Source organism: Pongo pygmaeus, chromosome 8 (genome assembly GCF_028885625.2).
Source record: "Pongo pygmaeus isolate AG05252 chromosome 8, NHGRI_mPonPyg2-v2.0_pri, whole genome shotgun sequence".
NCBI classification, from domain to species: domain Eukaryota; kingdom Metazoa; phylum Chordata; class Mammalia; order Primates; family Hominidae; genus Pongo; species Pongo pygmaeus.
In genome coordinates this window covers 12,004,925-12,018,014 of record NC_072381.2, presented here as the reverse complement: position 1 = coordinate 12,018,014, position 13,090 = coordinate 12,004,925, and the positions used below count along the sequence as shown (strand labels likewise).

Below are 13,090 nucleotides of genomic sequence, written 5' to 3'. Positions count from 1 at the left end.
GGACCGTGAGCTGAGCGGTGATGGGGAATGAGCGGGCGAGACGTGTTGTGGCTTTGCTGGGGATTCCGCCTCTCGCTGGTCATGGGGGCCCTGTTTCTGGAAGGTGACCAGTGACTGGACCATTGCTACATAGGGTGACTGTCGTGTTATCCTTGTGAATTCTTCTTCCCCTGTCAATCCCCTGGCTTCCTGAAGTGCTCCTTCTTTCTGGACATGCTCCCCACTTCTGGTGGGGATGCTCCTCCACACTGCCCTGTTTTGGCGGCGTCCTCTTGGCTCTCTGGCGGGCCTCCTCCCCCTTCCGGCTGGTGTGCTCCGCTTTCCGGCAGGTATGCCCCCTCCCTGCCCCGCTTTCTGCTGGGCTTCCTCCCTCCCTTCCAGTGGGCGTGCTCCCCCATTTCTGCTGGGCCGCCTCCTTCCGTTCTGGTGGGCATGCTCCCCTCACTTCTGGCAGGCCTCCTCCCCCTCTTTCCAGCAGGCGTGCTCCCCCCATTTCCAGCGGGCCTCCTCCCCCGCCTTCCGGAGGACAAGCTCCCCCCACTTCCGGTGGGCCCCCTCCCCCTTCTTCCGGCGGGCCTCCTCCCTCCCCTTAAGCTGAAGTGCTCCCTGCTTCCGGTGGGCCTCAGTCGCATGCAGGACAGCACCACGTGCGGCTGCTGGGCTGGTGGCCCCCTGCTTACCCGGCCCTCCACTGCCAGAAGCCTTTGCTGTTAGCACGGAGCGCAGCACCCTGCCTGGGCCTTTCGGCTCTGCCTCCCCTGCCATCACGGCGGGTCACGACATCGGCCAGGACGCAGCAGAAGGGACAAGACACGCAAAGAAGATGGCGCGCCCACCTCGGCACCGAAGGCCAGTGCGACCTCCCGGGAGCAGGCGGGCCAGCACGGGCCTCCCCGCAGGAGACAGCTAAGCCGAGACCTGGGACCGCAGAGGAGAAGCAAGGAGGAGGCATGCTGGGCCCGGTGCCCTCCTCGTCTGCCGTGCCGGGTGGACAGTCGGCTCGCCTGTCTGCGTGACGAAACTGAGGCACAGAGATGCGCTATGCCAGCGGCGGGTATAGCAAGGGCTCCCTCCGCGCCACGTGTTGCCATCCACCACACAGGAACAACCGTCTCCGTGTCATAGATGGGAAACCAGGACGTGTAGGCATCAGGTAACTCGCCCGCCACAAGCTACCCAGTCTAGTAACTCCGACACTGAAGCCTTATGTTATCACCAGGCTCCGTGGCCCTTCCAGGCTGCAGAGTTGTTAGACGCGTGGGCTGAGTTCCCCGTCCCTGCCGCCTGCTGAAGCTGCCCGAATGCCCAGGCCAGATGGCCCCTCCTGTGGGCCCTAGAGCTGCTTTAAGCCAGCTGGGTTGAAAGGAGCCCCAGGGATGCCACTGCCAGCGACACGTGCAGTCTGGCTACTGGAGGACCATAACCCAGTCTCTCGGGACTCCCCCATTGGGTCTGCTGGTGGGCATAAGGCATTTCTGCCTTTTGTCTGCCAGCAGCATTGGCTCAGGCTGGGCCCGCAGCCCGGGCTGCCCTCACCTCCACATCTGTAGGCAGTGCTGGTACTGGTTGATGAGCTTGAAAATTGACCTTGGCCAAGAGGGCCTTGGTTGTCCTGGGGGCCCACTGCCTGTTCCTACCCCCTTTCTCATCCTTGCTGGCCAGACTGAGGCTCACCGTGTAGAGGTGGATGCCCAGGAGCTTGACTCCCCAGTGACAGAGCAGGAGGCTGGGAGGCCTGATCCTCCTGAGCAGAAGGGACGGACCCAGCCAACAGGCAAGAGAGTGTGGAATAGTAGATTCTGGGCTGGGGCGGCAGCGGCTCAGGCCTGTAATTCCAGCACTTTGGGAGGCCGAGGCGGGCGAATCATCTGAGGTCAGGAGTTCCAGACCAGCCTGTGCAACATGATGAAAACCCTTGTCTACTAAAACTACAAAAGCTAGCCAGGTGTGGTGATGGGCGCCTGTAATCCCAGCTACTCAGGAGGTTGAGTCAGGATAATTGCTTGAACCTGGGAGGTGAAGGTTGCAGTGAGCTGAGATCATATCACTGCACTCCAGCCCAGGAAACAGAGTGAGACTGTCTTTTTTTTTTTAAAAAAAAAAAAAAAAAAAAAAAAAGATTCCTGAGAGGCTGAGAGGACACTGTGGTCTAGTCTGGATCAGGTCCAGTGTGCACTTCTTAGCCAAGAAAATTGGCTCCAGTTTAGACCTGGCTGTGCTAGGGTGGCAGAAAAGGAAGTTCTTGATGCTAGCAGCTAAAATGCCCAACTCAGCCGGGTGCGGGGGCTCACGCCTGTAATCCCAGCACTTTGGGAGGCCAAGGCGGGTGGATCATGAGGTCAGGAGACCAAAATCATCCTGGCTAACACGGTGAAACCCCATCTCTACTAAAAATACAAAAAATTAGCCAGGCCTGGTGGCGGGCGCCTGTAGTCCCAGTTACTCAGGAGGCGGAGGCAGGAGAATGGCGTGAACCCAGGAGGCGGAGCTTGCAGTGAGCCCAGATCGCACCACTGCACTCCAGCCTGGGCGACAGAGCGAGACTCCGTCTCAAAATAAATAAAAAAAAAAAATAATAAAATGCACAACTCTTGTGCTGGAATCTGCTAACTGATGCCCTACTGTGCATTCTCACCCTTTCACATAGTGCTAGAGTTGCTAGGTTCTCAGCCTCACCTTCCGCTGGCTGTGACCGTGTGACAGAAATCCTGGCTCATGGAGTGGGAATGAACAAGATGTGTATGAATTCTGGGTGGTGTGTTTGAAAGGAAGTGGTGTGCCCTCACCTTTTTCTAGGCTGCCTTCCTTTTGCTTGACTCTGAATATGATGGCAGGAACTGGAACAGCTATTTTGGGTCCCAACATGGAAGTGCGTGTTGAGGATGGCGGAGAAAATAAGGTCACGCCTCACTTAATGACGAAGATGAGTTCTGAGAAATGAGTCACCAGGCGATCTTCTTGCTGTGAGGACAACATAGAATGTATTTACACACCTAGACCGGGGAGCCTGCTACACACCCAGGCTATATGGCGGAGTATTGCTCCTGGGCTGCAAACCTGGGCGGTGTGTGACCGCACTGAATACTGGAGGTAGTTGTAACACAGTGGTGTTTGTGTATCTAGACATAGAAAAGGTACAGTAAAAATACGGTATTCTAATGTTACGGGACTTCCGTTGTATATGCAGTCTGTCGCCAGTGTGCCATCGTTATGCAGCTCAAGACTGTAAGTTGAGGGGTTCTGAATCCCTGATGGTTGTGGAGCTGCCATACTGGCTCTGTCCACCACTGGAACTTCAGCATGGCAGTGGTACCGATTCTGTCTAAGCCAGTGTTGTTCGGGTCTGTTTATTACAGAGGTAAGCTGCGATGCTCAGAGCTCAGCGGGGCTCCGGATGCTCTCGCTCTGGGTGCAGTGGTTTTGTAATTCCTCATGCATATGGAACACCACGCTACAGGGCTCAGCATATGCTGGGTCTCATCTGCCTGGGGTCACAGGGACTACATCTTGGGGTCAGTTTGTAGGAAAACAAAAGAAAGCTATTCCAGGCAGCCTCCTTCCTTGCGGGCCTGTGGCCACTTGAAGGTGGGCAGACTGGCCAGTGCTTCTAGAAAGGGGAGCTGACCCTGGTTCTTTCATTCAAACTGAGGGCAGGGGGAAAAGATTCTGTTCACCAGTCACGGAGTGGGTCTAGACCAGTTTCTCTGTTTGTAAAAACAAACATCATTGTCCCTCCATAATGCTCAGGAACCTGGGGAAACTTTTAAATTCAAGTCTGTGGTGGATTGCATTTCTCAGAGACGGCGACCATCTTTGATTTGATGTCTCGTAGTTTGACTTAAGTGGAAAACCACCCAGATGGCGTCAGTTCTGTGTCCCAAGGGACAGCCTGCCTACGCTTAGGCCCTGGTGCTGCCACACACCCACGAGGGGAGCTTGGCAGCCTTCCTGATTTCTCACCTCAGTGATGAGCTTGGCCTTCTGGTGTCCAGCTGGGTCTGTGCTGTGCTGTGGGGAGGGTAGGTGGTCCCCTGGGGCCTACTTGTCCAGGCACAGACGAGAGCATCTCTCATGACCTTCAAGGGCAAGAACAAGCGCCGCTTCTGCTTCCCACAGAACTCCTGCTCTTACCTTCTATTTCTTCATCTTCATATCTTTGAGCAAGGGACTCGCTCCCTTAAAATAAATGTCTTTGTCTCATTGTGCTTTCACGAGTGGCCCCTACCTCTCTCCTGGGGAAAGCTTTACTTGATGAATTCCTTCTCCACCTGCCCTGCCCTCTCCCCTCAGGGGAACTGAAGGGGCTGCGAGGGAGGATTTTGTTTATAAAGAGGACTTTATAAATAGATAGACGGGCCCAGCTATCCCAGTTTAGCTCTGATCATCAAGTCCATGCCTAATACTCTATGGCTTTTTCTTTTCTGCTTGGGATGGCATTGTTTTTTTTTTTTTTTTTTAAGATGGAGTCTCACTGTCGCCCAGGATGGAGTGCAGTGGCGCAGTCTCGGCTCACTGCAACCTCCACCTCCTGGATTCCAGCGATTCTCCTGCCTCAGCCTCCTGAGTAGCTGGGATTACAGGCATGCACCACCATACCTGGCTAATTTTTGTATTTTTAGTAGAGACGGGGTTTCACCACGTTGGCCAGGCTGGTCTCGATCTCCTGACCTCAGGTGATCTACCCGCCTTGGCTTCCCAGAATGCTGGGATTACAGGCGTGAGCCACCATGCCCGGCCAGCATTGATCTTTTAAGGTGGAAATGACCTAATTGGAAATGGCCTCCACTGCAGAAGCACCAGGTCCTGGTGGGAGGTACACCTGCAGAGGGCTGTCTGGGAACCTGGGCCGCTCTATGCCAGGCTCCTGCCATCTCCACCTTCAGCCCACTTATTAAATAAGTGGCCAAAGGCCTGCTGCATTACCCACTCTGTCTGAACAATCTCTCTTGTAAAATGGGAATAATAAAACCCTTCCATGCCCGAAGGTTCTCCTGAGTTCCCTGCCATCTCTGAGACCTAGAATTTGATGGAAGACTGATAGATGGATTTAGAAACAACCTCGAACTTTTACAGAGAAGATACAAGTACAGTAAACATTCCGCACCCTATCCCCCCACCAGAATCATTTGGGAAATAATTGCTGAAATGGTGCCCCAGCACCTCCAACTATTTTGGTGTGTGTTTCCTACAAAGAAGGACATTCTGTAGAACTACAATACCAGTATAAAAAACCGACAGAAATGGTGGGCGCCTGGAGAGGACACCATGAGGACGTGACAGCACTTCCTGCTGTTCCTACCAGAGACAAAACCTGTGCTCTAATGCTTGGAGGCAGGTTTTATCTTTGGTAGGAAATTAGTGTTGCTCGATCACCACCAGCCACTCCTCACAGCCTATTCAAGGTTCTCCAGTCTTCTCCATGATGTCCTTTTTCACAACAGAATCCAGTGTAGAAACGCGTCGCCTGTAGTTTCATGCAGATGTATCTCCTTAGACTCCTTCAGCCTGGGAGAGGGCCCCAGTCTGTTATTAACTTGTGCAATCTTTATTTATTTTATTTTATTTTATTTTTTGAGATAGTCTCACTCTGTTGCCCAGGCTGGAGTACAGTGGCGCAATCTCAGCTCACTGCAACCGCCGCCTCCTGGGTTCAAGCAATTCGCCTGCCTCAGCCTCCCAAGAAGCTGGGATTATAGGTGCACACCACCATGCCCAGCTAATACTCTTTTTTTTTTTTTTTTCTTTTTAGAGACGGGGTTTTACCATGTTGGTCAGGCTGGTCTTGAACTCCTGACCCCAGGTGATATGCCCACCTTGGCCACCCAAAGTGCTGAGATTACAGGTGTGAGCCACCACGCCCAGCTGACTTGCATGATCTTAGTCTGAAGCTTTGAAATTCAGGTGTTTATGGGATGCCCCTCAAGTGGGGTTTTCTGAGGTCTTCTCGTGCTTGGAGGCAGGTTTCGTCTCTGGTAGGAACAGTAGTAAGTAGTGTTGTGTTGTCATGGGGTCCTCTCCACGGGCATACCATTTTTCCTTTTTTTTTTTTTTTTTTTTTTTTGAGACAGAGTCTCGCTTTGTCACCCAGGCTGGAGTGCAGTGGTGCGATCTCCGCTCACTGCAAGCTCTGCCTCCCGGGATCACGCCATTCTCCTGCCTCAGCCTCCTGAGTAGCTGGGACTACAGGCACCTGCCACCACGCCCAGCTAATTTTTTATATTTTTAGCAGAGATGGGTTTTCACTGTGTTAGCCAGGATGGTCTCGATCTCCTGACCTTCTGATCCACCCGCCTTGGGCTCCCAAAGTGCTGGGATTACAGGCGTGAGCCACCGCGCCCAGCCAGGCACACCATTTTCATCTGCCCCTTCCCTGGTGTCACTTCCATCACTCGATGAAGGTAGAACTGGCCAGACTTCTCCAGTTAATGTTATTTTTCCTTTGTAATTAAATGTTTCAAGAAGAGGTACTCTGGAACTATATAAATATCTCATTGCTCATGAAATAATTATAGTTAATAATATAACTAATGGATATAATTAATACAGGTGTGGCCTTATGTGGTGTCCCATTTTATTCAATGGGGTTGTAATGGGTTACAATCTATTTGTTGTTATATTATTTATTTTATGCTCAAATTAGGCCAGATTTGGTCAGCGGGAGTCCCTTCAAGCTGACTTCTGTGTTATTTTGACCTGTCTCCATCATTCTTTGAGCACTTCCTTACCTTCTGGCCCAAAAATATGTTCCAGGCTCATCTTGTCATTTCCCTGCCCAAGCTCTGGAGTCAACCATCTCTCTCAAGAGCTGTGATTCTTTTATTTTAATTTTTAATTTAATTATATATTTATTCAGAGACATGGTCTTGTTCTGTTGCCCAGGCCAGAGTGCAGTGGTGCAGTCCCGGGCTCAAGCAATCCTCCTACCTCAGCCTCCCAAGTAGCTGGGACCGTAGGTGTACACCACCCTGCCCAACTAATTTCTTCATCTTTTATAGAGATGGAGTCTCACTGTATTGCCCTGCTGATCTCAAACTCCTAGGTTCAAGTGATCCTCCTGTCTCGGCCTACCAAAGTGCTGGGAGGATGGGCGTGAGCCACCACGCCCGGCCTCCCTGATTCTTTTTTAGTGGAGGATGGAAATTCAGAAGTCAGTGTCTGGGTGCCGTTTGTGCTCGTGGATATTGGGTATCCCAGCCCTCAGCCCTGAGTGGACTGAGCTGGGGATACACACGCATGTACGTGTTTTACATCCATGCTTGCTTCTGTATCTATCAGTGTCCCACCTGTAGCTGGGACTGCAGGTGTGTGCCACCATGCCCAGCTAATTTTTCGTTTTTTTGTTGTTTGTTTGTTTGTTTTGTGAAGACAGGGTTTCTCCATATTGGCCAGGCTGGTCTGGAACTTCTGAGTTCAAGCGATCCTCCCATCTCAGCCTTCCAAAGTGCTGGGATGACAGGCGTGAGCAGCTGCGCCCTGGTGAGTTCATTTGTTCTTCTGGACGTGCTGGGTCTCTCCCTTCGTCTGTGACTGGCCTCATCCCATGCTGCCTCCTCCCTGGGGGCGCTGCCTTCCCCACACTGCCCCCGGCTCTGAGACCCAGCACCAGGCCCCATGCTGCCCAGTAGCTCTCCTCATCCCACCTGGACTCTGCCATGCCACACTGGGCCTCTGGACCCAGGACCCAGGCTTCCCTCACTTGGGCCCTGATGCCTTCCTCTGCAGAGGCCATCCTGCCCCGCAGACCCCAGCCTTGCCCAGCCGTTGTTCAGGAAGCAAGAGGGACGTGGCCAATAAGGGCCTTCGATGGCACAGAACATTCTAGTCGGTGGTGCTGGTGGTGGTTGAATCTTCAAAACCCAAGATAGGGCCTGCAGTGGACTGGTCCCTCCACACCAAGGCATCTGCCTGGGGCCATCTGTGACCCTGTCTATGCCTCTTAAAAAGGAAAAGCCATTGGCGGTGCCCAAGAAAGAAATGGGCCCTTTTCTCCTCCAGGGCTTCTACTTTGGCTTCAGGCCATGTTCCCGACCCTGGGTGGGTTAAACTTGAACGTTCCCAATGGTTTCGGCTCTGGTCAGGGGGTTTTCCACATCTTGCCCTGGTTACTCGAGTGTCTGGGGGCAGGCGGGCTGCCAGGGCCTCCCCTGAATCACTCGGCATCCGGGCCGCACCCGGGTGTCGGCCTCAGTGGTGCGTGACAAGAGGCCGGGCTGCTTCTGGATTTCCCCTCAGACCCCTCCTGCGGGGCTTTCGGGAAATGGCTTCTCTTGCCTGGAGGAGAAGGGGCTCTGGGAAGCCCTGGCGTAGATCAGCGGGGAGGTCCCTTGAGGCAGGGCCCATCTACCACGAGGCTAGAGAAGCCTCCAGCTCAGCCTCCCTGGCTGGCCTGGGCTGCTTTGAAGCCTGAGCTCTTCACAGTCACAGTTTTATAGTCTTGACCTTAAGAAGTGTCCCTCGAAGCATCTAAGCTGTAGGCCCTGTGACCTGGGCCAGCTCTGGCTCTGATGTCACATACAATGTAACTCCCAGGCTCCCAGTTCCCAGCAGGAAAGGACTGAGAACAAGGCCCTTGTGCAGGGGTCGGCTCAGCGTCGCAGCTGAGAGCGAGGCAGCCTGGGTCCATGTCGCAGCTCTGACATTCATCAGCTATGGGATCTGGAAGTTACCTACCTGCTCCGTGCCTCAGTTTCCTGCAGTAGAACCTACTCCACAGGCTCCATGTGAAGAGGAAATAACCTAATACTGATATTCAAAGAGAGGGTCTTCAGAGCACCACTTAGCTGTATTCTATTTCTCTCACTATAAAATGCTGCCATCAAAGGCATCTACCCTGCATCCTGGAGAGCCCTCGACCTTCTCATCTTTCAAGGCCAAAGACTGTTCCCTAGCTCCTTTGCCTTGTTTAGCCAAGGTTTGAAAGCCTGGAAAAGATTTCAGAACATTTGGGTTTGGGGATCTTCTGTCTTTCGCTGGTTTGCCAGAGAGTGGCTTGGCTTTGGACACCACACACGGGTGTGTTCGCACGTTGGCAGCAGAGGAAGTGAAGGGCCTGCTGGCCTGGTCCTGGCTCTGTCCTCCAGGAGACGGGCCAGCTATGCCCTGTCCCCACTGGGGGGAAAAGGATGCCAGGAGAGATTCGGGATTTGGGCGTTCAGGAGGCTGCTGGCTTTGGGGGAGAGTGACAGGAACTGGCTGCTAGAACAACCCCACCCCCCCGCCAGTCTCCGAGGGGGCTCTTATCTGGGGGGCTCCGGCTGAGACCTAGGAGTCCCAGGCCTCCCACAGGTGGGGGATTCTGACCCCTCCTGCTGTCTCCTCCCATGTGTTGGAAAGCTAGGTGCGAAGCACTTGAACTTCGTGTGCATTTTTTTTCTTGTTCCCTCACCAGCTCTGTGAGGCCAGCAATGAATGACAGACACCCTAGTTGATCAGGGACAGGGGGGCACCCTTGTTCCCCTGGAGAAGCCGCCCACCCAGCCCCTGGCTCTGGAGACAGCTGAGTTCAGCTGCTCCTTGTAACAGAACTCTCCCTGGCACCAGCGGATGGCTCCCAGAGCCTTCCCTTATTCCAGCTTCCCAGAAAGTGCCTGCCACTCTTGTCACCACCTTTTCCTTCCCTTGGCTTCCTCCATCTCCACCCACTCCTGCCCTCAGCTCGGCCTCTTCCAACTCCACCCACCCATCCCCTCTCAGCTCGGCCTCTTTCATCTCCACCCACCCATCCCCTCTCAGCTCAGCCTCTTTCATCTCCACCCACCCATCCCCTCCCAGCTCAGCCTCTTCCATCTCCACCCACCCATCCCCTCCCAGCTCGGCCTCTTCCATCCCCACCCACCCATCCCCTCCCAGCTCAGCCTCCTACATCTGCACTCACCCCTGCCCTCCCAGTCTGGCCCCTGCTCACCAGCCCGGCCCATCCCCTCTTCAGCCAGTTCTAGGGACCCAGAGGGCCATAGCTCTGCAAGTCTCACAGGGAAAGTATGTAATGTCCATCCTAAACAGATGCTTTTGAAACTAAAAGGGGCTGGGGGACACCAAGCATAACCAGGACTGCCCTGGCCAGTCTGTGAGTAGGCTGTGTGGTCACCCTGTTCAAGCCTGGAACATTTTGCCCTTCGGCTTAGCCCTGGCTGCTGGCTCTGCACTGGCCTGCCTTTTCCTTCCGGAATCACTAACTCCAAGGCATCCAGTCATTCAGCGTAGGCCGGGCCCTGTCTTCTCTGACTGCTGGAGCTAGCTTGTCCAGGCTGGCCAAACTGATGGGTACAATTTCAGGAATTTTACAAGCCAGGTGTTAAACACAGCCATCATTTTAAAATTAGGCAAATGTACAATCAAACAATAAGACAAAGGTAATAAGTACTCTAAATTAATGACTTCCTAATCATACCTTTTTTTTTTTTTTTTTGAGATGGAGTCTCTCTGTTGCCCAGGCTGGAGTGCAATGGCATGATCTCGGCTCACTGCAACCTCCACCTCCTGGCTTCAAACGATTCTCCTACCTCAGCTTCCTGAATAGCTGGGATTACAGGCGTGCACCACCATGCCCGGCTAATTTTTCTCTATTTTTAGCAGAGACGGGGTTTCACCATGTTGGTCAGGCTGGTCTAAACTCCTGACCTCAAGTGATCTGCCCGCCCTGGCCTCCCAAAGTGTTGGGATTATAGGCATGAGCCACCGTGCCTGGCCAATATCACTATTTTCTATACTTTGGATGTTACGTATGTCCACTGTGTCTATATGGAGGGAGACCACCACGTGATGGTTTGCTCGTGCGTGTCTCTTCCTGACTCTGAGCTCGACACCATCAGGTTGATAGCTGGAAATGGGCCACGGTGAGAATATTTACACCATTGCAATTGGCAAATGCTATAAATCAAGGCTTGATTTATGGTTCTGTTGATTATTCTTCACAGTGATGTTAGTAATACAGATTAAACTTAACAGTGCATTGTACCTGTAGCCATTCCATTGTGAATAACACAAAAAGTGGAGGAAATATTTTTCTTGCATTTGGAAATTATTCTGTGATTCAGCAAAGAAGTTGCTTATGTCATTGACAAGTTCAGAAATACATGCTGTCAAAGCCAAAAAGAGCCTTCAGTTTAATAAAAATAATTAACACGAAGGCGAGAATGGTTCACTTACTGGATTTAAGGACACTTCTTGGGGAAAGAGCAGAGTAAGATGCGACTCTATCAAATCATGGCTGAATATATTTGGCAAAAAATAAAAATTCTGTGAGCATCAATCTGTTATGTGAAATTGGATTTTTAACATTATTTGTAAATTGTGTGCTCTGTATCCTTTGTATCATTAGAATTTATAAATTTATAAGTAAACATGTTTCTTCAGAGAGCCAGCTGCTGAACAGTTACCAGCACACTGCTGCCCACCTCCTTTGCCTGGGCTGGGTTGGTGCCTCTCTTTGCTGCTCCCACAGAAACCTGTCGAGAACTCTAATGTGGCACCACTTCGTGTGTCTCACTTACTGAACTTCTTGAGGACAGAGTGACCTTGTGGCTCCAGCACTTAACATGATGCCTGGCACATATTAGGTGCCCTCCCCAAACTGAGTGAATGAAGGGGTTGAACAGTTGAGTGGGTGAGGACTGGATCATGCTCTTCCTTATAGCATTGCTGCTTCCTGGAGAGGTGACTGCATTTCCTGGTCCCTCTGCAGTGGGTGTGGCCGTGTGGTGAGTGATACGTGGAAGGGTGATGCCAGCCAGCTTCAGGCCTGCCCTCCAGTGAATCCATGAGACCCTCCAAATCCCTCTCCTTCCCTGCAGCCTCTGGGAGCATCAGAGGCCACGTGTTCCTGCTAGTGTAGCTACAGGGTAGAAAAAGGATGCCTGGCCCACAAAGTGTGAGTAAAATAAGCTTATTTTGTTAAGCCACTGAGACCACAGGGTCTGTTTGTTACCACTGCATAGCCTCATCCATCCTGACTAATCCAATGACGCTGAAGCCCAGCAATGGAGGTGACTTGGGCCAGGCTGCACCTTCTGTTAAGTGGCAGGCCCAGCCCAGAGCCCATCTTCATTGTCATTCTACCTCCTACCTCTGGCCATTTCTTCCCTCCTAAACACTTTTTTGGAAATACAGAATAAAGTGTGAATCTGAGGTGGGTTTTGTTCTAAGCCCTATTTCAGACAATACCTGGTTAGGACCCACGCATGGTGATGCCTCCAATGGCAGCCAACCCAGGAGGCACACTCACCACACAGCCTGTCATTAGAGGATCAGCCGGGGCGGCTGATGTCTGGGATTCAGGCTCCCATTAAGTGTTACTAGCCTTAGCCTCGGTGAGGTTTCACCCACAAACAGCCTCCCTGGCCTTGTCATTTACCACTTCCTTTGGTTTATCTAGACCAGATCTGGTACTTGGGCGGATGGAAAACCAGCTTTGGACATGACACTCTCTCAGGCCCCAAATGCCAAGCAGGACAAATGGCTCCTTATTCTCAGCTGAAAAAAACCTCAGCTTAGTTGCACAAAGTTTAAATGGGGATTACGAGTCAGGCATTAGGCTGTTTACTGTAGTACAGTACATATAGTGTAGCCTAGTATAGGGCAATATGTGTAGCATAATTGTAGTACAGTGTAAGTCTAATATATGTCCAGTATAATGTCATAGATCAGTACAATATGCGTAATATTCATGGTACAATATGGTGGTACAGTATAATAAGCTTAATTCGCATAGTCTTCTCTGCCTTGTTCCTTCCTCTCCTGAAAGCCTGGCTACCTTCCCTTTGATTGCAAACGGGGAGGCTGAAACCATCGGGTTGAAGTCACACAGGCCAGATCAGGGCTGTGACTTGGGTGAGCTGGCACATTCCTAACTCCTGATTAACTGGTGATGACACTGGCCTTCAGCTTCCTCGGCCCCACGCAGTCTCTTCTGGGCAGGGATTCCATCCGTGACTTCTGCTTGACCCTGAAGCACCATTCTTGGCTTTGCTTTCTGTCTTTACCACGAGAGTACGCAAGCTCCTCGAGAGAAGAGTCTTGCTTCGTGTTTTGCTTTTGTTATATTGTATCCCCAGCGTCTAGGATGGTGCCTGAGTGTTTGTTGAATGACTGC

General features: G+C 52.1%; 1 long non-coding RNA gene across 1 annotated transcript in view; it reads left to right on the top strand.

Annotated features, from left to right (window-relative positions):
* Window positions 1-614: 614 nt before the first annotated feature.
* Window positions 615-13,090, top strand: part of LOC129045203 (uncharacterized) — a 53,204-nt gene continuing 40,728 nt past the window's right edge. Inside the window, exons 1-2 of the long non-coding RNA XR_008504916.1 lie at window positions 615-1,153; window positions 7,370-7,476. This is a non-coding gene — a long non-coding RNA (uncharacterized LOC129045203). The remainder of the gene's footprint in view (window positions 1,154-7,369; window positions 7,477-13,090) is intronic.